The sequence below is a fragment of the Heptranchias perlo genome, unplaced genomic scaffold, assembly GCF_035084215.1.
Source record: "Heptranchias perlo isolate sHepPer1 unplaced genomic scaffold, sHepPer1.hap1 HAP1_SCAFFOLD_853, whole genome shotgun sequence".
Lineage (NCBI taxonomy): Eukaryota > Metazoa > Chordata > Chondrichthyes > Hexanchiformes > Hexanchidae > Heptranchias > Heptranchias perlo.
In genome coordinates, this window is record NW_027139891.1 from 35,029 (window position 1) to 58,537 (window position 23,509).

The window sequence follows — 23,509 nt, forward strand, 5'->3', positions numbered from 1 at the left end:
ATAGTCAACATGGCTTTGTCAAGGGAAGATCATGTCTGACTAATTTGATTGAATTTTTTGAGGGGGTGACTAGGCGTGTGGATGAGGGTAACGCAGTGGATGTGGTATACATGGATTTCAGTAAGGCCTTCGATAAAGTCTCCCACAGGAGACTGGTCAAGAAGGTACGAGCCCATGGAATCCAGGGTGCCTTGGCACTTTGGATACAAAACTGGCTTAGTGGCAGAAGGCAGAGGGTGATGGTCGAAGGTTGTTTTTGTGACTGGAAGCCTGTGGCCAGTGGGGTACCACAGGGATCGGTGCTGGGTCCCTTGCTGTTTGTGGTCTACATTAATGACTTGGATATGAATGTAAAAGGTATGATCAGTAAGTTCGCTGATGATACAAAGATTGGTAGGGTGGTAAATAGCGAGGAGGATAGCCTCAGTCTGCAGGACGATATAGATGGGTTGGTCAGATGGGCGGAACAGTGGCAAATGGAATTTAACCCGGAAAAGTGCGAGGTGATGCACTTTGGAGGGACTAACAAGGCAAGGGAATACACAATGAATGGGAGGACCCTAGGCAAGACAGAGGGTCAGAGGGATCTTGGTGTGCAAGTTCACAGATCCCTGAAGGCGGCGGAACAGGTAGATAAGGTGGTAAAGAAGGCATATGGGATACTTGCCTTTATTAGCCGAGGCATAGAATATAAGAGCAAGGAGGTTATGATGGAGCTGTATAAAACACTGGTTAGGCCACAGCTGGAGTACTGTGTGCAGTTCTGGTCGCCACACTACAGGAAGGATGTGATCGCTTTGGAGAGGGTGCAGAGGAGATTCACCAGGATGTTACCAGGGCTGGAGCGCTTCAGCTATGAAGAGAGACTGGGAAGATTGGGTTTGTTTTCCTTGGAGCAGAGGAGGCTGAGGGGGGACATGATTGAGGTGTACAAAATTATGAGGGGCACAGATAGGATGGATACTAAGGAGCTTTTCCCCTTCGTTGAGGGTTCTATAACAAGGGGACATAGATTCAAGGTAAAAGGCGGGAGGTTTAGAGGGGATTTGAGAAAGAACTTTTTCACCCAGAGGGTGGTTGGAGTCTGGAACTCACTGCCTGAAAGGGTTGTGGAGGCAGGAACCCTCACAACATTCAAGAAGCATTTGGATGAGCACTTGAAATGCCATAGCATACAAGGCTACGGACCAAATGCTGGAATATGGGATTAGAGTAGACAGGGCTGATGGCCGGCGCGGACACGATGGGCCGAAGGGCCTCTATCCGTGCTGTATGACTCTCGTGTCTCTAGTGTCTAATTTTCTCACCTGTTTCTTCTAATACTCGGGTGGAAATCCTCAAATCCTGGAGATTTGTCTATCTTAAGTCCTATTATTTTCTCCATTACAATTTTTTTTTTAAATGGTAGATCGATAGATTTTTGGACTTTAAGGGAATCAAGGGATATGGGGATCAGGCGGGAAAGTGGAGTTGAGGTCGAAGATCAGCCATGATCTGATTGAATGGCGGATCAAGCTCGAGGGACCGTACGGCCTACTCCTGCTCCTATTTCTTATGTTCTGTGTGTGTCTCTCTCTCTCTCTCTCTGTGTCCCTCTGTACCTCTGTGTATCTCTTTGTGTCTCTCTCTCTGTGTCTCTGTCTGTCACACTCTGTGTCTCTCTCTCTCTGTGTCGCTCTGTCTCTGTGTCGCTCTGTCTCTGTGTCTCTCTCTCTCTGTGTCGCTCTGTCTCTGTGTCTCTCTGTGTCTGCATCTCTCCGTGTTTGCGTCGCTCCGTGTCTCTGTCTCTCTGTGTCTCTCTGCCCCTGTCTTTGTCTCTGTGTGTCTCTCTCTGTCCCTCTGTTTCTCTCTGTCCCTCTGTTTCTCTCTGTGTCGCTCTCCGCTTCTGTGTGTGTCTCTCTCTCTCTCTCTCGCTCTCTCTGTGTATCACTCTCTCTGTGACTCTGCCTCTCTCTCTCTCTCTTTTTCTCTCTCTCGCTGTCTCTCTCTCTGTTTCTCTTTCTTTCTCTCTCGCTGTCTCTCTCTCTGTTTCTCTTTCTTTCTCTCTGTGCCTCTGCCTCTCTCTTTCTCTTTCTCTGTCTCTTACAGGGACTCAGTGATATAAATATATATGTTAATGGTTCAGAGATTCACTAACAGTAAGGCTAGTGCTGATTGTATGGGTGGGGGGAGGGCCCGTGTAAAGGGCTGAAACCATTGAGAGCTGTATGTTTACTCACCACCAGGCTGACAGGCTGAGGAAACCCATCTCCCAGGACCTTCCTGGCCTCAATGATTTATGTTGAAGCAGGGCAGCAGGTTCATGGTTTGAGTGGAACTGTCTGTCGCTGCTGGCCCTTTGCCAAGGACTAGATCTGGCTGACCTGTCCCACCCTGTTTAGCCGCTTGGGAAGATTTTAGCAGCCTGTAGGATCCACTGTCGATGGGCCTCTCCCTGTCTCACCTGGTCCCGTTCCAGGTAATTTCATGGGGCTCCTCATACAGACTGCTGTCCCGTAGCTCAACCTGGTGCTGAGTTGGGCCAAGGATCCCATATGCTTTTTTAACAGCCTTATCCACTTGTCCTGCCACCTTCAAAGATTTGTGTATGTGCACCCCAGATCTCTGTTCCTGCACCTCCTTTAAAATTGTACCATTTAGTTTATATTGCGCTGTTAATAAACTCTGCTGCCCGTATCCTAACTCGCACCAAATCCCATTCACCCATCACCCCTGTGCTCGCTGACCTACATTGGCTCCCGGTCCGGGAACGCCTCAATTTTAAAATTCTCATCGTTGTTTTCAAATCCCTCCATGGCCTCGCCCCTCCCTATCTCTGAATCCTCCTCCAGCCCTACAACCCTCCGAGATCTCTGCGCTCCTCCAATTCTGGTCTCTTGCTCATTCCCGGTTTTAATCGCTCCACCATTGACGGCCGTGCCTTCAGCTGCGTAGGCCCTAAGCTCTAAAATTCACTCCCTAAACCTCTCCACCTCTCTCTCCTCCTTTAAGATGCTCTTTAAAAGCAACCTCTTTGACCAAGCATTTGGTCACCTGTCCTAATATCTCCTTATGTGGCTTGGTGTCAAATTTTGTTTGATTTACGTTCCTGTGAAGCGCCCTGGGACATTTTACTACGTTAAAGGCGTTGTATAAATGCAAGTTGTTGTTGTAAAGTGAGAACTGATTGGGTTTGAAAGATGTTCTCAGTATGCTGAGGGAGCAACTTGTAATGACTCAGGTGGAAACTGACAAGGAAGAGGCAAAGCACTAGGATCCGATTGGACTTGTTGTCGAGCCAGCACAGGCACGATGGGCCGAAATGGCCTCCTTCTGTGCAGTGAGACTCGATGATCGTATGATCAGGCCTGTGTTAGCTCAGAGCCCTCAGAATGAGATGGTATTGTTTCTGTTTCCTGTCACAATCTATAAATATAGAAATATTAATTCCATGATTGACGGGGGAGGGGGATGGGGGTAGGAGGGGGACACTGGGGGAGAGGGTTGACAGTCTGGGGAATGGGGGAGGGGGTGTGCAGTCTGTGGATGGAAACTCTTGGCTCTTGCTGTGTAAAGGGCACTTTGTGTGTGTGTGTGTGTGTGTTACAGTATTCTCGTGAGTCCAGTAATAACAGAGGCTGCAGACTGAATAATAACCCCATTCAGAGCTGTGTCCCAGCGAGCCGGGGCTGTGGGGCCTACAGACCCCACACTGCTGTCGAGCTTGTGAATAAAGGATCTTTGTCTCTACCACAGCCGCATTGCTATTCTCTAAATGGCCTCCTTTCACAGACCCTGCTTTTGAACCACTTATAATTATCTCTGCATTAAGCTGCAGACTTTCCTGTGATGTGCTGACTCTTAGTTTTGACTAAGAACCCTATACAGCCTCCTGATTTCTGCCGAGCTCTGAGTACTAAAGACTTTAATGTGAATTGCTGTCCTCCTCCTCTCACTGACCAGGAGACTTTTCAGGTTGGACTCCATTTCCGTCACTAGTTTAATGAAATGGTTGATTACTATGATTTGACAGAGTGGAGACATGCCTGGGACAGTGAGCCCCCTCCCTGCCATTTCCTCTTGCAGCTTCCTGTTCTGCCTGTGACCCTGAGAGCTGCCAATTGCTGAAACTTCCTTTCCCATCGTAGCTTCCCAACTTGCTGCAGGAAGCAGTGATGGGAATCTGTCAGCACATCACAGGGAATGGGAATGTAAACAGGGGGCCAGGTGTCGCACTGATTCTGCTCCCCACGATCTACAGGATACTTGGAGTTCCCCCAGCCTCATCCTGTTCCAACAACCACTTCCTGCTGCCCAGAGACACAAGAGGTTCAGGATTCACAGCCCGACTTAGAATCATAGAATGTTACAGCGCAGGAGACCATTCGGCCCATCGTGCCTCTGCCTGCTCTTTGAAAGAGCTATCCAATTAGTCCCATTCCCCTGCTCTTTCTCCTTTTTAAGTATTTATCCAATTCCCTTTTGAAAGTTATAATGTGGAGATGCCGGTGATGGACTGGGGTTGACAATTGTAAACAATTTTACAACACCAAGTTATAGTCCAGCAATTTTATTTTAAATTCACAAACTTTCGGAGGCTTCCTCCTTCCTCAGGTGAATGTTGTGGAAATGAAATCCTCGAAATGAAATCGCATTTATAAATCATAGAACAATGCTTGGTGATTACAGACAGTCTTTTCAACTGCCCGTTGCCAAGGCAATCAGTGTGCAGACAGACAGGTGTTACCTACAAGGTCTCCGAATATACAAATCACAAAAAAAAACAGATAGAGAGGTAGAAACATAGAAAAGACAGCAACTGACCCGTTATATTAAAAACAGATAACATTTGTTCGCTGGTGGGGTAACGTGTAGCGTGACATGAACCCAAGATCCCGGTTGAGGCCGTCCTCATGGGTGCGGAACTTGGCTATCAATTTCTGCTCGACGATTTTGCGTTGTCGTGTGTCTCGAAGGCCGCCTTGGAGTACGCTTACCCGAAGGTCGGTGGCTGAATGGCCTTGACTGCTGAAGTGTTCCCCGACTGGGAGGGAACCCTCCTGTTTGGTGATTGTTGCGCGGTGTCCGTTCATCCGTTGTTGCAGCGTCTGCATGGTCTCGCCAATGTACCATGCTCTGGGGCATCCTTTCCTGCAACATATGAGGTAGACAACGTTGGCCGAGTCACAGGAGTATGAACCATGCACCTGGTTGGTGGTGTCCTCTCGCGTGATGGTGGTATCTGTTCGTCCACGAGACCACACAACCCTGCCACGGTAACCTCTGCAAGACATGCCAGATCATCGACACATTCACCTGAGGAAGGAGGAAGCCTCCAAAAGCTTGTGAATTTAAAATAAAATTGCTGGACTATAACTTGGTGTTGTAAAATTGTTTACTTTTGAAAGTTATTATTGAATCTGCCTCCACCGCCCTTTCAGGCAGCGCATTCCAGATCAGAACAACTCACTGCGTAAAAAGATTTCTCCTCATTTCCCCCTTTGGCTCTTTTGCCGATCACCTTAAATCTGTGTCCTCTGGTTACCAACCCTTCTGCCACTGGAAACAGTTTCTCCTTATTTACTCTGTCAAAACCCTTCATGATTTTGAACACCTCTTTGCTCTGAGGAGAACAATCCCAGCTTCTCCAGTCCCTCCACATAACTGAAGTCCCTCATCCCTGGCACCATTCTAGTAAATCTCCTCTGCACCCTCTCTCAGGCCTTGACATCCTTCCTAATGTGCGGTGCCCAGAATTGGACACAATTCTCCAGCTGAGGCCTAACCAGTGTTTTATAAAGGTTTAGCATAACGTCCTTGCTTTTCTACTCTATGCCTCTATTAATAAAGCCCAGCATCCCACATCCTTTTTTAAAAGCCTTCTCAACTAGTCCTGCCAACTTCAAAGCTATCTGTACGTACACCCCCAGATTACATGTTGTTAGCTTTGCAGCTAATTCTTTGGCTTCCATTTTCAAAAGTGACAAATTACGGAGAGCCTCATGTTATCCTGGAATAATGATTACCCGTCTGCTCTGGTAGAGTATATATCACTCAGAAAACTGGGATAGTGTTCAAAGTGCGCGAATCACAAACTCATGGGGCGCTAAATTGGGCTCCAAGCTCTGTACAAAGCCCTGCGCCAAGTTGGAGCTGGACTCCTCCATGCCCCTTCTTATTAGGCGCAGGCTTTCCAATGCCCCAAGCATTTGTTGGTGTACGCCCATCAGCCGTCTTCTGTAGCCTGGCCCATTGAAGTCCTCATCTGACTCCTCTGCAGCAGAACGAGTGAACGACCTCACCCTCCGGTGAGTTGGCTCCTGTGGTATCCATTCCCTCCGCCCGGCTCCTGATCACTTGTGCTCGGTGTCTCACCACATGCAGAACCCTCCTCTAACCTAAACCTCGAAAGGACGCGCAGTGTCAGTCTCTGAGCTGGTGGAAGCAAGTGTCAGATCGAGTGATGGTGTGGCTTCAGTGCCCTCCCCCTCCCCCTCCCCCTCCCCCTCCTCCTCCTCGGGTGCCGCCACGTGTTCTTGGGTATCTGCAATGACAAAGGGGAACAGGTTGAGTTGTGGAGTGGGGAGAGGAGCAAGTAAGAGGTGTGTGCTGACAGCGTGTGCAGCACGTGAGTCAGAAAAGATTATGGGAGGAGGGAGATGTGGAAAAGGAGAAGGATCATTAGATATGCAGAGACCCCCTTGACCGGGACCTCCAGCGTGGAACGTTGTAACGGCTGCAGCGACGGCCCTCCCAATAATCCGCAGCACCGTCTCCTCTAGGTGGGTGAGGACGTATAGACGTGCCCGTCCAGCCTCAGGTCCCTCCTGCTGGCGGGTGTTATACGCCACCTTCTCCTGCAAGACAGAGGTCAGTGTGTCAGTGAATGTCCTGCAAGGTGTGTGGGTGATGTGCCATGTCGTGGTCGAATAGCTGCCAGTTTGTGTGACTTGTGAGTGGTGGTTGTGTGGCCTGCAAGTGTGATACTATATGCGGGTGAGATGCAGCATTGCGTATGGATGGGCAGTGTTTGTGGGTGGGTGGGTGACGGGAGGTTTCGTTGGCTGGATGTGCCACTTGACACTTGTATTCACTCACCCATCCCTAATTGCCCTCGAGAAGGTGGTGGTGAGCCGCCTTCTTGAACCGCTGCAGTCCGTGTGGTGACGGTTCTCCCACAGTGCTGTTAGGAAGGGAGTTCCAGGATTTTGACCCAGCGACAATGAAGGAACGGCGATATATTTCCAAGTCGGGATGGTGTGTGACTTGGAGGGGAACGTGCAGGTGGTGTTGTTCCCATGCGCCTGATGCCCTTGTCCTTTTAGGTGGTCGCGGGTTTGGGAGGTGCTGTCGAAGAAGCCTTGGCGAGTCAGGAGGTGACTCTGCTTGGCTCGCTCTCTCTCTCTGTTTCTCTCTCTTTCTCCCTCTGTCACTCTCCCTCTTTCTGTCTTTCCCTCTCTTTCTCTCTCTCTCTGTCAGTCTCTCTCTCTTTCTCTCTCTCAGTCGCTCTCTCTTTCTCGCTCAGTCTCTCTCTCTGTCAGACTCTGGCTCTCGCTCAACTCTCTCTCTGGCTCTCGTCCGACCCTCTCTCTGGCTCTTCTCGCTCGACTCTCTCTCACGGTCTCCCTCTGCCTCTGTCCCTCTTCCTCGGTCCATCTGTCCCTCTGCCTCTGTCTCCCTCTGTCTGCCTCTCTCTGTCCCTCTGTCTGCCTTTCTCTGTCACTCTCTCTGTCTTTGTGCCTCTCTCTCTCTCTTTCTCTTTCTGTCTCTCCCTCCGGAGTGATGATTAAAATGTAATGAATTTGATGCTGGTGACAGCACAGTACCCAGTCTGGAGTTTGCCCTGTGCCAGTGCGCGGCGCAGTATCCAGTCTGGAGTTTGCCCTGTGCCAGTGCTCGGCACAGTACCCAGTCTGGAGTGTGCCCTGTGCCAGTGCGCGGCGCAGTATCCAGTCTGGGGTGTGCCCTGTGCCAGTGCGCGGCGCAGTATCCAGTCTGGAGTTTGCCCTGTGCCAGTGCGCGGCGCAGTACCCAGTCTGGAGTTTGCCCTGTGCCAGTGCTCGGCACAGTACCCAGTCTGGAGTTTGCCCCGTGCCAGTGCTCGGCGCAGTATCCAGTCTGGAGTTTGCCCTGTGCCAGTGCGCGGCGCAGTATCCAGTCTGGAGTTTGCCCCGTGCCAGTGCGCGGCGCAGTATCCAGTCTGGAGTTTGCCCTGTGCCAGTGCTCGGCGCAGTATCCAGTCTGGAGTTTGCCCCGTGCCAGTGCTCGGTGCAGTATCCAGTCTGGAGTTTGCCCCGTGCCAGTGCTCGGCACAGTACCCACTCTGGAGTGTGCCCCGTGCCAGTGTGCAGCGCAGTACCCAGTCTGGAGTTTGCCCCGTGCCAGTGCTCGGCACAGTACCCAGTCTGGAGTTTGCCCCGTGCCAGTGCGCGGCGCAGTATCCAGTCTGGAGTGTGCCCTGTGCCAGTGCGCGGCGCAGTATCCAGTCTGGAGTGTGCCCTGTGCCAGTGCGCGGCGCAGTATCCAGTCTGGAGTGTGCCCTGTGCCAGTGCTCGGCGCAGTATCCAGTCTGGAGTTGCTTTCTGTCTCTGCCTCTGTCTCTCTCTCTCTCTCTATCTGAACTCTGGCCAGCAGCCTGTGTATAAAATGAGTGATTGTGTCCCTAACCCCGCGACCCTAGGCCCTAGAGCAGGGCAGGAAGTTTGATAATTGCACCCATTAAGTGCAGTATCCATTAAGTGTGATAGGAATCATGGATCAGGGTTTGGTTAAATTCCTAAAGCTGCTTTAAAGCACAGTGTCGCTGCCCTGCAGGACTGACTAGCTCCTGTCTGCATTCCGGACTCTGTCTGGAGCTAACACACTCCTGCATTACCACACCAATAAACAATTCATTCTAGATTTGTATTCGATCAGTTAGCAGAACCATTACACAGCACAGTGCTACACCTCCGTCTGTAACCCTTTCATTAATCATTACTGCCAAACACAGCCAGTTCCCGAGGACTCAGCACGTCCTAAAGGAGCAGTATCCTAATCCCCTCTACCAGCCCTGCTCCCAAATCCCTTTATCCCCTTTCCTTCAATGACTATCTAACATATTCTTAAATGTTGACAGATTTTGCCTCATCCACTAACCCTGGAAGTGAATCCCACGGCCTCACAACTCTCTCTGTGAAGAAGTTTCTCCTGCCCTCTGTTCTAAATCTCTTACATTTAATCTTGTTTCTACAGACCCTCGTTCTATATCCTCAACTACTGGGAACAGTCTGCTTCCATCTACCCTGTCCCATCCTTTCCAAATTGTAAACCCCTCGATCTAATGCTCACACTCTCTCCCTCTCTGCCAATCCCATATTTACAGATCTCCCACTGTTGCTCCATCACCTTGTTTGTTAACTGTTGACCTGTTTAACTTTTCTGCCCAGTTAATTTGTCCCAGATCTTCTTATCTCTCTGAACTTTGCCTTATTCCAGCCCAGGACCCTTATCTTTGACTTTTGACCTGACTGTATTGTGAAAGGAGAGTTGGACAGGCGGTGTGTGTGACGGAGGGGTGTGTGCGTGTGATGGAGGGTGCGACAGGCGGCCAATCGACTATCACCGAACGTTAAATCAGCCCTACTGATTTATTGAATTCCTGATCAGAGCTGAAACCAGCAGATCGAGGGTTAATTCAGCTCCAGCCAGAAGCTGTGGGTCTGTAGGTTCACTTCCTGCCTGACAGCTGTTTACAGGCTGGTAAATTTCTCAAAGATAACCTCCTCCCACTGAACTCTCTCTGTGGGCCCCAGGCCTGGCCCGACCCAGGGAGGGCTCGCAGGATACAGGAGGGGGAAGCTCTCTGCCTGATCAGTGTGACAACAGTTGGAGTATCCGTGGTGTCAGAAACCTCACATCCCAATCCCGAAATCTCACATCCCAATCCCGATGTGGGAGGCTGCTGATCGGCCCAGTCTGTCAGCAGTGGGAGTCTTCTGAATATCTGAAACAGCAGGCAGCAGGCTGGAAAGGGACAGATTCAGGGACACCACTCCTGACAGCCACCTGCCCCCTCCTTCCCCCCCTCCTCCTTCCACTCCCCCCCCACCCCCGAGGGATTTGGAATGGGCAGACAGTAACTGGTTGAGGGGGAGGGAGGGAGGGAGGGAGAAAGGGAGTGCGAAAGAGAAAGGGAGGGCGAGAGGGGGAAGGGGAGGAGTTCACGAGGAGGAGAGGGGTTTAGGAGGGGAGATGGGTTCAGGAGGGAGGGGGACTTCGAGAGGGGGAGGGGTTCAGGAGATCAGCGTATTCCGGGATAGACAGGCTTAGGATGTGGGGAGCTGGTTTCTGGGGGGTGGAATTTTATTATGGAACGACTCATTCTTCAATCTCAGACTTGCTGCAGCATCTGGCTCTCAGCGTAAGGCAGCTGCAGCGTATAGAAAATCCACACACCATCTTCACTTACCCGGCAAACCTTTCATCATCAGCCAGCACCATCACCGGCCTGGTGACGGCTCCAGGTCACCCTGCCTTTAACCTTTTACCTCTAACCCCACTTTGTTCAGCCCCAGTCAGTGATGTCCAGCCTCAAGTTACTCATCTCAAAGAGTTGGCCTTGGCTATAATCAGGGTCGAGGGACCTAAGGACCAGGATAAGGGTCATGATCCGATCCCCAGGCTGTATCTGACACTGATCCCCCGGGCTCTTCCTACATGAGTCGGACTGGTGCTGAAGGGTTTGGCTCATTTTCAGCTTCTCTTTCACTTACTGAATCTGTTCTAATGGAGTTCGGCAGCTCACGTCTGTTTTGAGTTGTCGGAGGAGCTGCTCCATGAACTGGGAAGGTGTCTGTTGTCTGAATCGTTTTCTGATATATCGCTGCTCGAGGCTCCTGCTGTCTGCCCAGCAAGACATGAGCAATTCAAGGGAACGAAATATAGTGAGGAGCAGGAGGAAAGGGAGTGCTCATCATGGCAACTGGTTCCTGTGCCTGGTGCAGTAATCCAGACCGGGGAGAGGGGAAGGGTCCTGGGCCTAGTGCAGTAATCCAGGCCAGGGATGGGTCCAGGGCCTAGTGCAATAATCCAGGCCGGGGAGAGGGGACAGGTCCTGGGCCTAGTGCAGTAATCCAGGCCAGGGATGGGTCCAGGGCCTAGTGCAATAATCCAGGCCGGGGAGAGGGGACGGGTCCTGGGCCTAGTGCAGTAATCCAGGCCAGGGATGGGTCCAGGGCCTAGTGCAATAATCCAGGCCGGGGAGAGGGGACGGGTCCTGGGCCTAGTGCAGTAATCCAGGCCGGGGAAGGGAGAGGGACACACAAAATGTACAGCACAGAAACAGGCCATTCGGCCCAACTGGTCCATTTATGCTCCACAGGACCCTCCTCCCTCCCTACTTCATCTCACCCTATCAGCATATCCTTCTATTCCTTTCTCCCTCATGTGTTTATCTAGCTTCCTCTTAAATGTATCTATTCTATTCACCTCAACCACTCCTTGTGGTAGCGAGTTTCACATTCCACATTCTTTACGTAAAAAAGTTTCTCCTGAATTCCCTATTGGATTTATTAGTGACTATCTCATATTTACGGACCCTAGTTCTGGTCTCCCCACAAGTGGAAACATCTTCTCTATGTCTACCCTATCAAACCCTTTCATTATCTTAAAGACCTCTAGCAGGTCACCCCTCAGTCTTCTCTTTTCTATGGAAAAAAGCCCCAGCCTGTTCAATCTTTACTGATCGGTATAACCTCTCAGTTCTGGTATCATCCTAGTAAACCCTTTTTGCCTTCTCCAATGCCTCTATATCCTTTTAATAAAGTGGAGACCAGAACTGTTCACAGTACTTCAAGTGAGGTCTAACCAAGGTTCTATACAAGTTTAACATAACTTCTCTGCTTTTCAGTTCTATCCCTCTAGAAATGAACCCTAGTGCTTGATTTGCCATTTTTAAGGCCTTATTAACCTGTGTCACTACTTTTAGTGATTTGTGTATCTGTTCCCCATGATCCCTTTGCTCCTCTATCCCATTTAGACTCTTATTATCCAAGCAGTGTGTGGCTTCCTTATTCTTCCTACCAAAATACACCACCTCACACTTATCCATATTGAAATTCATTTGCCAATTACACGCCCATTCTGCAAGTTTATTAATGTCTTACTATATTTTGTCGCAGTTTCCCTCAGTATTAACTACACCTCCCCAATTTGGTGTCATCTGCAAATTTTGAAATTGTACTTCTGATTCCCGAGAACAAATCATAAATGGAAATTGTGAACAACAGTGATCCCAGCACCGATCCTGGTGGAACACCACTTCCCACCTATTGCCAGTCTGAGTAGCCATCCTTAACCCTGTAGCCAGCTTGCTATCCATTCTGCTACCTGTACCCTGACTCCACACGCTCTGACCTTAGTCATGAGTCTACAATGCCGTACCTTATCAAAGGCCTTTTGAAAATCCAAATATATTACATATTTATTTCTCCTGGACTCCATTGATCACTATCACTGCTGTTCGAGTTCTTTGTTTATCAGTAAATTTTTCCAGTTAATCTCTCCTCATAATTTAACCCTTGGAGTCCAGGTATCATTCCAGTAAATCTACACTGCACTCCCTCCAAGGCAAAGAAGCCTTGGCGAGTTGCTGCAGTGCATCCCGTGGATGGTACACACTGCAGCTACAGTGTGGCGGTGGTGAAGGGAGTGAATGTTTAGGGTGGTGGATGGAGTGCCAATCAAGCGGGCTGCTTTGTCCTGGATGGTGTCGAGCTTCTTGAGTGTTGTTGGAGCTGCACTCATCCAGGCAAGTGGAGAGTATTCCATCACACTCCTGACTTGTGCCTTGTAGATGGTGGAAAGGCTTTGGGGAGTCAGGAGGTGAGTCACTCGTCGCAGAATACCCAGCCTCTGACCTGCTCTCGTAGCCACAGTATTTATATGGCTGGTCCAGTTAAGTTTCTGGTCAATGGTGACCCCCAGGATGTTGATGGTGGGGGATTCGGCGATGGTAATGCTGTTGAATGTCAAGGGGAGGTGGTTAGACTCTCTCTTGTTGGAGATGGTCATTGCCTGGCATTTGTCTGGCACGAATGTTACTTGCCACTTATGAGCCCAAGCCTGGATGTTGTCCAGGTCTTGCTGCATGTGGGCACGGACTGCTTCATTATCTGAGGGGTTGCGAATGGAACTGAACACTGTGCAATCATCAGCGAACATCCCCATTTCTGACCTTATGATGGAGGGAAGGTCATTGATGAAGCAGCTGAAGATGGTTGGGCCTAGGACACTGGTTTCCTTCTCTCACCTTTCTTAAATAGCGGAGTGATGTGCAATTTTCTAAGCTGAAGGAACAGTTCCTGAATCGAGAGAACTTTGAAAGATTATAGTTACGGCATCTGCAATGTGCTCACCTACTTCCTTTAACATCCTGGGATGGAAACCATCTGGTCCTGGGGATTTGTCCCTCTAGTGCCATTATTTTCTTCATTACTGTTAATTATGGTGAGTCCCCGTCCCTGGTTCAGAATTAGTTTCCTTGGGGTGTCCGGCATGCTATCCTCTTTCTCTAATGTAAATACTGACACAAAGTAATTATTTAACATGTCTGCCACTTTCTTACTTTCATTTACAATATCCCCACTTTCAGTTTTTAAGGGGCCAACATTGCTCTTGACCACCCTCTTTTTCCTAATATAATTGTAAATTTTTTTGTGTTGATTTTGATATCCCTTACACGTTTCTTTTCATACTCCCTTTTTGTAGCTCTTACTATCTGTTTTGTGACCCTTTGCGGCACAGATTGTAAAATCTCCATTCCCTGTACCCCATTACCTTTCTCTTCTTGCCAGTTTATTTGGGGATAGTTAAAATCTCCCATGATGAGGGGAAAATAGGGGGAGAGGGGGAGGGAGACGGGGAAGAGGGGGAGGGAGACGGGGAAGAGGGGGAGGGAGACAGGGAAGAGGGGGAGGGAGACAGGGAAGAGGGGGAGGGAGACAGGGAGGGGGAAAAGGGGAGGGAGGCGGGGAGAGGGAGGGGGCACGGGGAGAGGGAGGGGGCACGGGGAGAGGGAGGGGGAGAAGGGCAGAGGGACACGGGGAGAGGGAGAGAAACACGGGGGGAGAAGGGGAGGGAGACGGGAGTAGGGGAGGGAGAGGGAGAGGGGGAGGAAGACAAGGGGAGAGGTGGAGGGAGATGGGGGAAAGGGGAAGGGAGACGGGATAGGGAGAAGGAGACGGGAGGGGGGTGCAGGGAGAGAGACAAGGGCAGAGGGACACAGGGCAAGGGAACGGACACAGCATTACGCCAAGAAATGCAGGCATTGGAAGGCCTGAGTAGTTTATATGGGGCCCAAAGACAGGGAGAATGCGCTAGAAGTGTTGGGAATGGTAAGTCTGACCGCAGCAGACTTCATGTCTGGTCGAGCAGCGAACACTGACAGGAGGCAGACAAGTAACAGGCCTCCTCACTAACCCACGTAACAAGTTTTTAAATAAAGCTTAGCTCACTGTTGATCAAATCTCCTCATCTGGTCTGTAAAAGGAATACATTCAGTTAGTTTGGCAGTTAGGCAGTTTCCATGTAAGGAAGACACAGAATCCTCATTAACTCCACTTGCTCACAACACTCTGAAGGGCAGTGACAAAAGTCTAATAGGAACAGTATTCTGTGGTGAACGTTTGAATCCCAGGGACACGGGAAAGGTCAGTGAGCGAAGGGTAAGAGAAGAGATTGGGGGAACTCTGTTACTCAGGAGAATTGACTTGTAGAATTAAATTACCAGGGAAGGAGATTAAAGCAAACAGTGGAAATGGAATATACCCCCAGGTATATGGTGAAAAGGTGGGTTGGTGGGGTTAGGGATATGGGGAGAAGGTGGGTAGGTGGGGTTGAGGGGTATGGGGAGGTGGTGGGTAGGTGGGGTTGAGGGGTATGGGGAGGTGGTGGGTAGGTGGAGTTAGGGATATGGGGAGAAGGTGGGTAGGTGGGGTTGAGTGAAAAAGGGAGAAGGTGGGTAGGTGGGGTTGAGGGGTATGGGGAGTAGGTGGGTAGGTGGGGTTTTGGGCAATCTGCTGGGTAGGTGGGGTTGGGGATATGGGGAGTAGGTGGGTAGGTGGGGTTGAGGGGTATGGGGAGAAGGTGGGTTGGTGGGGTTGAGGGGTATGGGGAGAAGGTGGGTAGGTGGGGTTTTGGGCAATCTGGTGGGTAGGTGCGGTTGAGCAGATATGGGGTGAAAGTCAGTAGTAAAAACAAAAAATGCTGGAAATACTCAGCAAATCAGGCAGCATCACATTTAATCATAGAAATTTACGGCACAGAAGGAGGTCATTCAGCCCATCGTGTCTGTGCTGGCCAAAAGAGAGCTATCCAGCCTAATCCCACTTTCCAAGCCTTGTAGGTTACGGCGCTTCAAGTACACATTCAAGTATTTTTCAAATGAGTTGAGGGTTTCTGCCTCTACCACCCTCTCAGGCAGTGAGTTCCAGACCCCCTCCACCCTCTGGGTGAAAAAAATTAAGCTATCTATTTCAGATTTAAATTTAGCAATTGAGCTAGTATCAATTGCCGTTTGCGGAAGAGAGTTCCAAACTTCTACCACCCTTTGTGTGTAGAAATGTTTTCTAATCTCGCTCCTGAAAGGTCTGGCTCTAATTTTTAGACTGTGCCCCCTACTCCTAGAATCCCCAACCAGCGGAAATAGTTTCTCTCTATCCACCCTATCCGTTCCCCTTAATATCTTATAAACTTCGATCAGATCACCCCTTAACCTTCGAAACTCCAGAGAATACAACCCCAATTTGTGTAATCTCTCCTCCTTTAGAGACGAAAATCCGAGACAAAATTAATAGTCACTTGGACAAGTGTGGATGAATAAAGGAAAGCCAGCACGGATTTGTTAAAGGCAAATTGTGTTTAACTAACCTGATTGAGTTTTTTGATGAGGTAACAGTGGGTTGATGAGGGCAATGTGGTTGATGTTGTGTATATGGACTTTCAAAAGGTGTTTGATAAAGTGCCGCATAATAGGCTTGTCAGCAAAATTGAAGCCCATGGAATAAAAGGGGCAGAGGCAGCATGGATACAAAATTAGCTAAGTGACAGGAAACAGAGAGTAGTGGTGAACGGTTGCTTTTTGGACTGGAGGGAGGTGTACAGTGGTGTTCCCCAGGGGTCAGTGCTGGGACCACTGCTTTTTTTGATATATATTAATGACTTGGACTTGGGTGTACAGGGCACAATTTCAAAATTTGCAGATGACACAAAACTTAGGAGTGTAGTGAACAGTGAGGAGGATGGTGATAGACTTCAAGAGGATATAGGAACATAGAACATAGGAACAGGAGTAGGCCATTCAGCCCCTCGTGCCTGCTCCGCCATTTGATAAGATCATGGCTGATCTGTGTTCTAGCTCCATATACCTGCCTTTGGCCCATATCCCTTAATACCTTTGGTTGCCAAAAAGCTATCTATCTCAGATTTAAATTTAGCATTTGAGCTAGTATCAATTGCCGTTTGCGGAAGAGAGTTCCAAACTTTTACCACCCTTTGTGTGTAGAAATGTTTTCTAATCTCGCTCCTGAAAGGCCTGGCTCTAATTTTTAGACTGTGCCCCCTACTCCTAGAATCCCCAACCAGCGGAAATAGTTTCTCTCTATCCACCCTATCTGTTCCCCTTAATATCTTATAAACTTCGATCAGATCACCCCTTAACCTTCGAAACTCCAGAGAATACAACCCCAATTTGTGTAATCTCTCCTCGTAACTTAACCCTTGAAGTCCGGGTATCATTCTAGTAAACCTACGCTGCACTCCCTCCAAGGCCAATATGTCCTTCCGAAGGTGCGGTGCCCAGAACTGCTCACAGTACTCCAGGTGCGGTCTAACCAGGGTTTTGTATAGCTGCAGCATAACTTCTGCCCCCTTGTACTCCAGTCCTCCAGATATAAAGGCCAGCATTCCATTAGCCTTCTTGATTATTTTCAGCACCTGTTCATGACACTTCAATGATCTATGTACCTGAACCCCTAAGTCCCTTTGGACATCCACTGTTTTTAACTTTTTACCATTTAGAAAGTACCCTGTTCTATCCTTTTTTGATCCAAAGTGGATGACCTCACATTTGTCTACATTGAATTCCATTTGCCATAATTTTGCCCATTCACCTAATCTATCAATATCCCTTTGTAATTTTATGTTTTCATCTACACTGCTTACAATGCCACCAACCTTTGTGTCATCGGCAAACTTAGATATGAGACTTTCTATGCTTTCATCTAAGTCGTTAATAAATATTGTGAATAATTGAGGCCCTGAGACAGATCCCTGCGGGACTCCACTAATCACATCCTGCCAATGTGAATACTTACCCATTATCCCTACTCTCTGTCGCCTTTCGCTCAGCCAATTTCCTAACCAAGTCCGTACTTCTCCCTCGATTCCATGGGCTTCTAACTTAGCTAACAGTCTCTTATGTGGGACCTTATCAAATGCCTTCTGGAAGTCCATATAAATAACATCCATTGACATTCCCCTGTCACTACTTTAGTCACCTCTTCAAAAAATTCAATCAGGTTTGTCAGGCACGACCTACCTTTCACAGATCCACGCTGGCTCTCCCTGATTAACTGAAAATTCTCGAGGTGTTCAGTCACCCTATCCTTAATTATAGACTCCAGCAATTTCCCCACAATAGATGTTAGGCTAACTGGTCTATAATTCCCTGGTTTCCCTCTCTCTCCTCTCTTAAAAAGCAGAGTGACATGTGCAATTTTCTAATCTAGAGGGACAGTTCCTGAATCTAGAGAACTTTGAAAGATTATAGTTAGGGCATCTGCAATGTGCTCACCTACTTCCTTTAAAACCCTGGGATGGAAACCATCTGGTCCTGGGGATTTGTCATTCTTTAGTGCTATTATTTTCTTCATTACTGTTGCTTTACTTATGTTAATTTTATCGAGTCCCTGTCCCTGATTCAATATTAGTTTTCTTGGGATTTCCGGCATGCTATCCTCTTTTTCTACTGTAAATACTGACGCAAAGTAATTATTCAACATGTCTGCCATTTCCCCATTGGCAATGACAGTATCCCCACTTTCAGTTTTTAAGGGGCCAACACTGCTCCTGACCACCCTCTTTTTCCTAATATAACTGTAAAAGTTCTTTGTATTGGTTTTGATATCCCTTGCAAGTTTCTTTTCATACTCTCTTTTTGTAGCTCTTACTATCTGTTTTGTGACCCTTTGTTGATCTTTGTATCTTTCCCATTCGCCAGGATCTGTGCCATTTTTTGCCTTTTTGTATGCCCTTTCCTTATGTCTTATACTGTCCCTTACCTCTTTAGTTGTCCATGGCTGGTTTTTTTTGGCAAGTAGAGTTCTTGCCCCTTGGGTATAAACCGATTCTGTATCTCATTAAATGTTTCTTTAAACATTTCCCACTGATCATCAGTCGTTTTACCCATTAACAGATTTGCCCAGTTTACTGTGGACAGTCTCTGTCTCATCCCATTGAAGTCAGCCTTACCCAAGTCTAGAATCTTAGCAGCTGACTCACTTTTTTCCCTTTCAAACACGACATTGAACTCGATCATGTTATGATCACTATTGGATAGATGTTCACGCACAGTTAAGTCGTTAACTAAATCTGGTTCATTACTCATTACTAAATCTAGTATGGCTTGCCCCCTTGTTGCCTCTAGGACATACTGCTGTAGAAAACTATCCCGGACACACTCAAGAAATTCACTACCTTTCTGACAGTTGCTAGTCTGCTTTCTCCAATCTATGTGAAGATTAAAGTCCCCCATTAAGACCACTATGCCTTTCTTACACGCTTGTCTAATCTCTGCATTTATACAATCTAGCATTTCAGAGCTGCTGCCAGGGCTCCTATACACAACTCCCACTATAGTCTTAGATCCTTTCCTATTTCTCAATTCAACCCATAAGGTCTTTGTTGGCTGCTTACCTCTCGTTATATCCTCCTTTATCATTGATATAGAGAGGCTTGTGGCATGGGTGGACATGTGACAGAGGAAAATTAATGCACAGACGTGCAAAGTGATACGTTTTGGCAGGAAGAACGAGCAGAGGGAATATAAACTAAATGGTACAATTTTAAAAGGGGTACAGGAACAGAGAGATCTGGGGGTATATGTGCACAAATCATTGATGGTGGCAGGGCAGGTTGAGAAATTGGTTAAAAAAGCATATGGGATCCTGGGCTTTATAAATAGAGGCATAGAATACAAAAGTACGGAAGTTATGTTGAACCTTTAAAAAACACTGGTTTGGCCACAACTGGAGTATTGTGTCCAGTTTTGGGCACCGCACTTTAGGAAAGATGTGAAGGCCTTAGAGAGGGTGCAGAAGAGATTTACTAGAATGGTTCCAGGGATGAGGGACTTCAGTTATGTGGAGAGACTTTAATCTTCACATAGATTGGAGAAAGCAGACTAGCAACTGTCAGAAAGGTAGTGAATTTCTTGAGTGTGTCCGGGATAGTTTTCTACAGCAGTATGTCCTAGAGGCAACAAGGGGGCAAGCCATACTAGATTTAGTAATGAGTAATCAACCTTCTCACCCTCCAATTAGAGGGTGAGAAGGTTGATTCTCAAACAAGCGTACTGAGCTTGAATAAAGGAGACTATGATGGTATGAGAGCGGAATTGATTAAAGTGGACTGGGAAAATAGATTAAATTGTAAGACGGTACATGAGCAGTGGTGTTCATTTAGGGAATTATTTTACAACTTTCAAAATAAATATATTCCACTGAGGAAAAAAGGGTGTAAAAGAAATGACAGCCATCCGTGGCTAAGTAAAGAAATCAAGGATAGTATCCGACTAAAAACAAGGACATATAAGGTAGCCAAACTTAGTGGGAGGATAGAAGATTGGGAATTCTTCAAAAGACAGCAAAAAGTAACTAAAGGATTGATTAAGAAAGGGAAGTTAGATTATGAAAAGAAATTAGCAAAAAATATAAAAACAGATAGCAAGAGTTTCTATAGTTATATAAAAAGAAAAAGGGTGGCTAAGGCAAACATAGGTCCCTTAGAGGATGAGACCGGGAAATTAATGGTGGGAAACATGGAGATGGCAAAAATGCTGAACAAATATTTTGTTTCAGTCTTTACAGTAGAGGACACTAAGAATATCCCAACACTGGACAAACAGGGGGCTCTAGGGGGGGAGGAGCTAAATACGATTAAAATCACTCAGGAGATGGTACTCAGTAAAATAATGGGACTCAAGGCGGATAAATCCCCTGGACCTGATGGCTTCCATCCTAGGGTCTTGAGGGAAGTGGCAGTAGGGATTGTGGATGCTTTGGTGATAGTTTTCCAAAATTCCCTGGACTCAGGAGAGGTCCCGGCAGATTGGAAAACTGCTAATGTAACACCGTTATTTAAAAAGGGTAGTAGGCAGAAGGCTGGAAATTATAGGCCAGTTAGCTTAACATCTGTGGTGGGTAAAATTTTGGAGTCTATTATTAAGGAGACAGTAACGGAACATTTAGATAAGCATAATTTAATAGGACAAAGTCAGCATGGCTTTATGAAGGGGAAGTCATGTCTGACAAATTTGCTTGAGTTCTTCGAGGATATAACGTATAGGGTGGATAAAGGGGAACCAGTGGACATAGTGTATTTAGACTTCCAGAAGGCATTCAACAAGGTGCCACATAAAAGATTATTACTTAAGATAAAAAATCACGGGATTGGGGGTAATATTCTGGCATGGGTGGAGGATTGGTTATCGAACAGGAAGCAGAGAGTTGGGATAAATGGTTCATTTTCGGACTGGCAACCAGTAACCAGTGGTGTTCCACAGGGGTCGGTGCTGGGTCCCCAACTCTTTACAATCTATATTAACGATTTGGAGGAGGGGACCGAGTGCAACATATCAAAATTTGCAGATGATACAAAGATGGGAGGGAAAGTAGAGAGTGAGGAGGACATAAAAAACCTGCAAGGGGATATAGACAGGCTGGGTGAGTGGGCGGAGATTTGGCAGATGCAATATAATATTGGAAAATGTGAGGTTATGCACTTTGGCAGGAAAAATCAGAGAGCAAGTTATTTTCTTAATGGCGAGAGACTGGAAAGTACTGCAGTACAAAGGGATCTGGGGGTCCTAGTGCAAGAAAATCAAAAAGTTGGTATGCAGGTGCAGCAGGTGATCAAGAAAGCCAACGGAATGTTGGCTTTTATTGCTAGGGGGATAGAATATAAAAACAAGGAGGTATTGCTGCAGTTATATAAGGTATTGGTGAGACCGCACCTGGAATACTGCATACAGTTTTGGTCTCCATACTTAAGAAAAGACATACTTGCTCTCGAGGCAGTACAAAGAAGGTTCACTCGGTTAATCCCGGGGATGAGGGGGCGGACATATGAGGAGAGGTTGAGTAGATTGGGACTCTACTCATTGGAGTTCAGAAGAATGAGAGGCGATCTTATTGAAACATATAAGATTGTGAAGGGTCTTGATCGGGTGGATGCAGTAAGGATGTTCCCAAAGATGGGTGAAACTAGAACTAGGGGGCATAATCTTAGAATAAGGGGCTGCTCTTTCAAAACTGAGATGAGGAGAAACTTCTTCACTCAGAGGGTGGTAGGTCTGTGGAATTTGCTGCCCCAGGAAGCTGTGGAAGCTACATCATTAGATAAATTTAAAACAGAAATAGACAGTTTCCTAGAAGTAAAGGGAATTAGGGGTTATGGGGAGCGGGCAGGAAATTGGACATGAAGCTGAGTTCGGATCGGTCAATGCCCTGTGGGTGGCGGAGAGGGCCCAGGGGCTATGTGGCCGGGTCCTGCTCCGACTTCTTGTGTTCTTTAGATTTGTGGTTGGGATCAGATCAGCCATGATCTTATTGAATGGCGGAGCAGGCTCGAGGGGCCGATTGGCCTACTCCTGCTCCAATTTCTTATGTTCTTATGTTCTTAAGCTGGGGTTGTTCTCCTTAGAGCAGAGACGATTTGAGAGGAGATTTGAAAGAAGTGTTCAAAATCATGAAGGGTTTAGATAAAGTAAATAAAGAGAAACTGTTCCCATTGGCGGAAGGGTTGAGAACCAGAGGACACAGATTTAAGGTGATTGGCAAAAGAACCAAAGGTGACATGAAGAAAAACTTTTTTACGCAGCGAGTAGTTATGATCTGGAATGCGCCGTCTGAGAGGGTGGTGAAAGCAGATTCAATTGTGGCTTTTTTTGAAGGGAAAAAATTTGCAGGGCTACAGGGAAAGAGCAGGGGGTATGGGACTAACTGGATCGCTCTTACAAAGAGCCAGCACAAGCTCAATGGGCCGAATGGCCTCCTTCTGTGCTGTAATGATTCTATGATGTGGTGACCAGAACTGTACGCAGTACTCTAGCTGTGGCCTAACTAGCGTTTTAAACAGCTCTAGCATAACCTCCTTGTTCTTATATTCTACGCCTCGGCTAATAAAGGAAAGTATCCCTAGAATGATACCCGGGCTTCAAGGGTTAAGTTACGAGGAGAGATTACACAAATTGGGGTTGTATTCTCCAGAGTTTCGAAGGTTAAGGGGTGATCTGATCGAAGTTTATCAGATATTAGGGGGAACGGATAAGGTGAATAGAGAGAAACTATTTCCACTGGTTGGGGATTCTAGGAGTAGGGGGCACAGTCTAAAAATTAGAGCCAGACCTTTCAGGAGTGAGATTAGAAAACATTTCTACGCACAAAGGGTGGTAGAAGTTTGGAACTCTCTTCCGCAAACAGCAATTGATACTAGCTCAATTGCTAAATTTAAATGTGAGATGGATAGCTTTTTGGCAAAGGTATCAAGGGATATGGGCCAAAGGCAGGTATATGGAGTTAGATCACAGATCAGCCATGATCTTATCAAATGGCGGAGCAGGCACGAGGGGCTGAATGGCCTACTCCTGTTCTTATGTTCCTATGTTCCTATCCCCCTATGCCTTCTTAACCACCTTATCTACCTGTCCTGCAACCTTCAGGGATCTGTGGACATGCACTCCAAGGTCCCTCCGTTCCTCTACACCTCTCAGTATCCTCCCATTTATTGTGTTTTTTTTTTATTCGTTCACGGGATGTGGGCGTTGCTGGCAAGGCCGGCATTTATTGCCCATCCCTAATTGCCCTTGAGAAGGTGGTGGTGAGCCGCCTTCTTGAACCGCTGCAGTCCGTGTGGTGATGGTTCTCCCACAGTGCTGTTAGGAAGGGAGTTCCAGGATTTTGACCCAGCGACAATGAAGGAACGGCGATATATTTCCAAGTCGGGATGGTGTGTGACTTGGAGGGGAACGTGCAGGTGGTGTTGTTCCCATGCGCCTGCTGCCCTTGTCCTTCTAGGTGGTAGAGGTCGCGGGTTTGGGAGGTGCTGTCAAAGAAGCCTTGGCGAGTTGCTGCAGTGCATCCTGTGGATGGTGCACACTACAGCCACAGTGCGCCGGTGGTGAAGGGAGTGAATGTTTAGGGTGGTGGATGGGGTGCCAATCAAGCGGGCTGCTTTATCTTGGATGGTGTCGAGCTTCTTGAGTGTTGTTGGA

At 47.7% G+C, this 23,509-nt stretch overlaps 1 long non-coding RNA gene across 1 annotated transcript; it reads right to left on the reverse strand.

Annotated features, from left to right (window-relative positions):
* Positions 1–4,533: 4,533 nt before the first annotated feature.
* On the reverse strand, positions 4,534–10,537 carry LOC137319508 (uncharacterized). The gene is made up of 2 exons (XR_010962176.1): positions 10,430–10,537; positions 4,534–5,130 (listed from the first exon to the last, which is right to left on the reverse strand). It is a non-coding gene; the product is annotated as an uncharacterized lncRNA (long non-coding RNA).
* Positions 10,538–23,509: the final 12,972 nt, after the last annotated feature.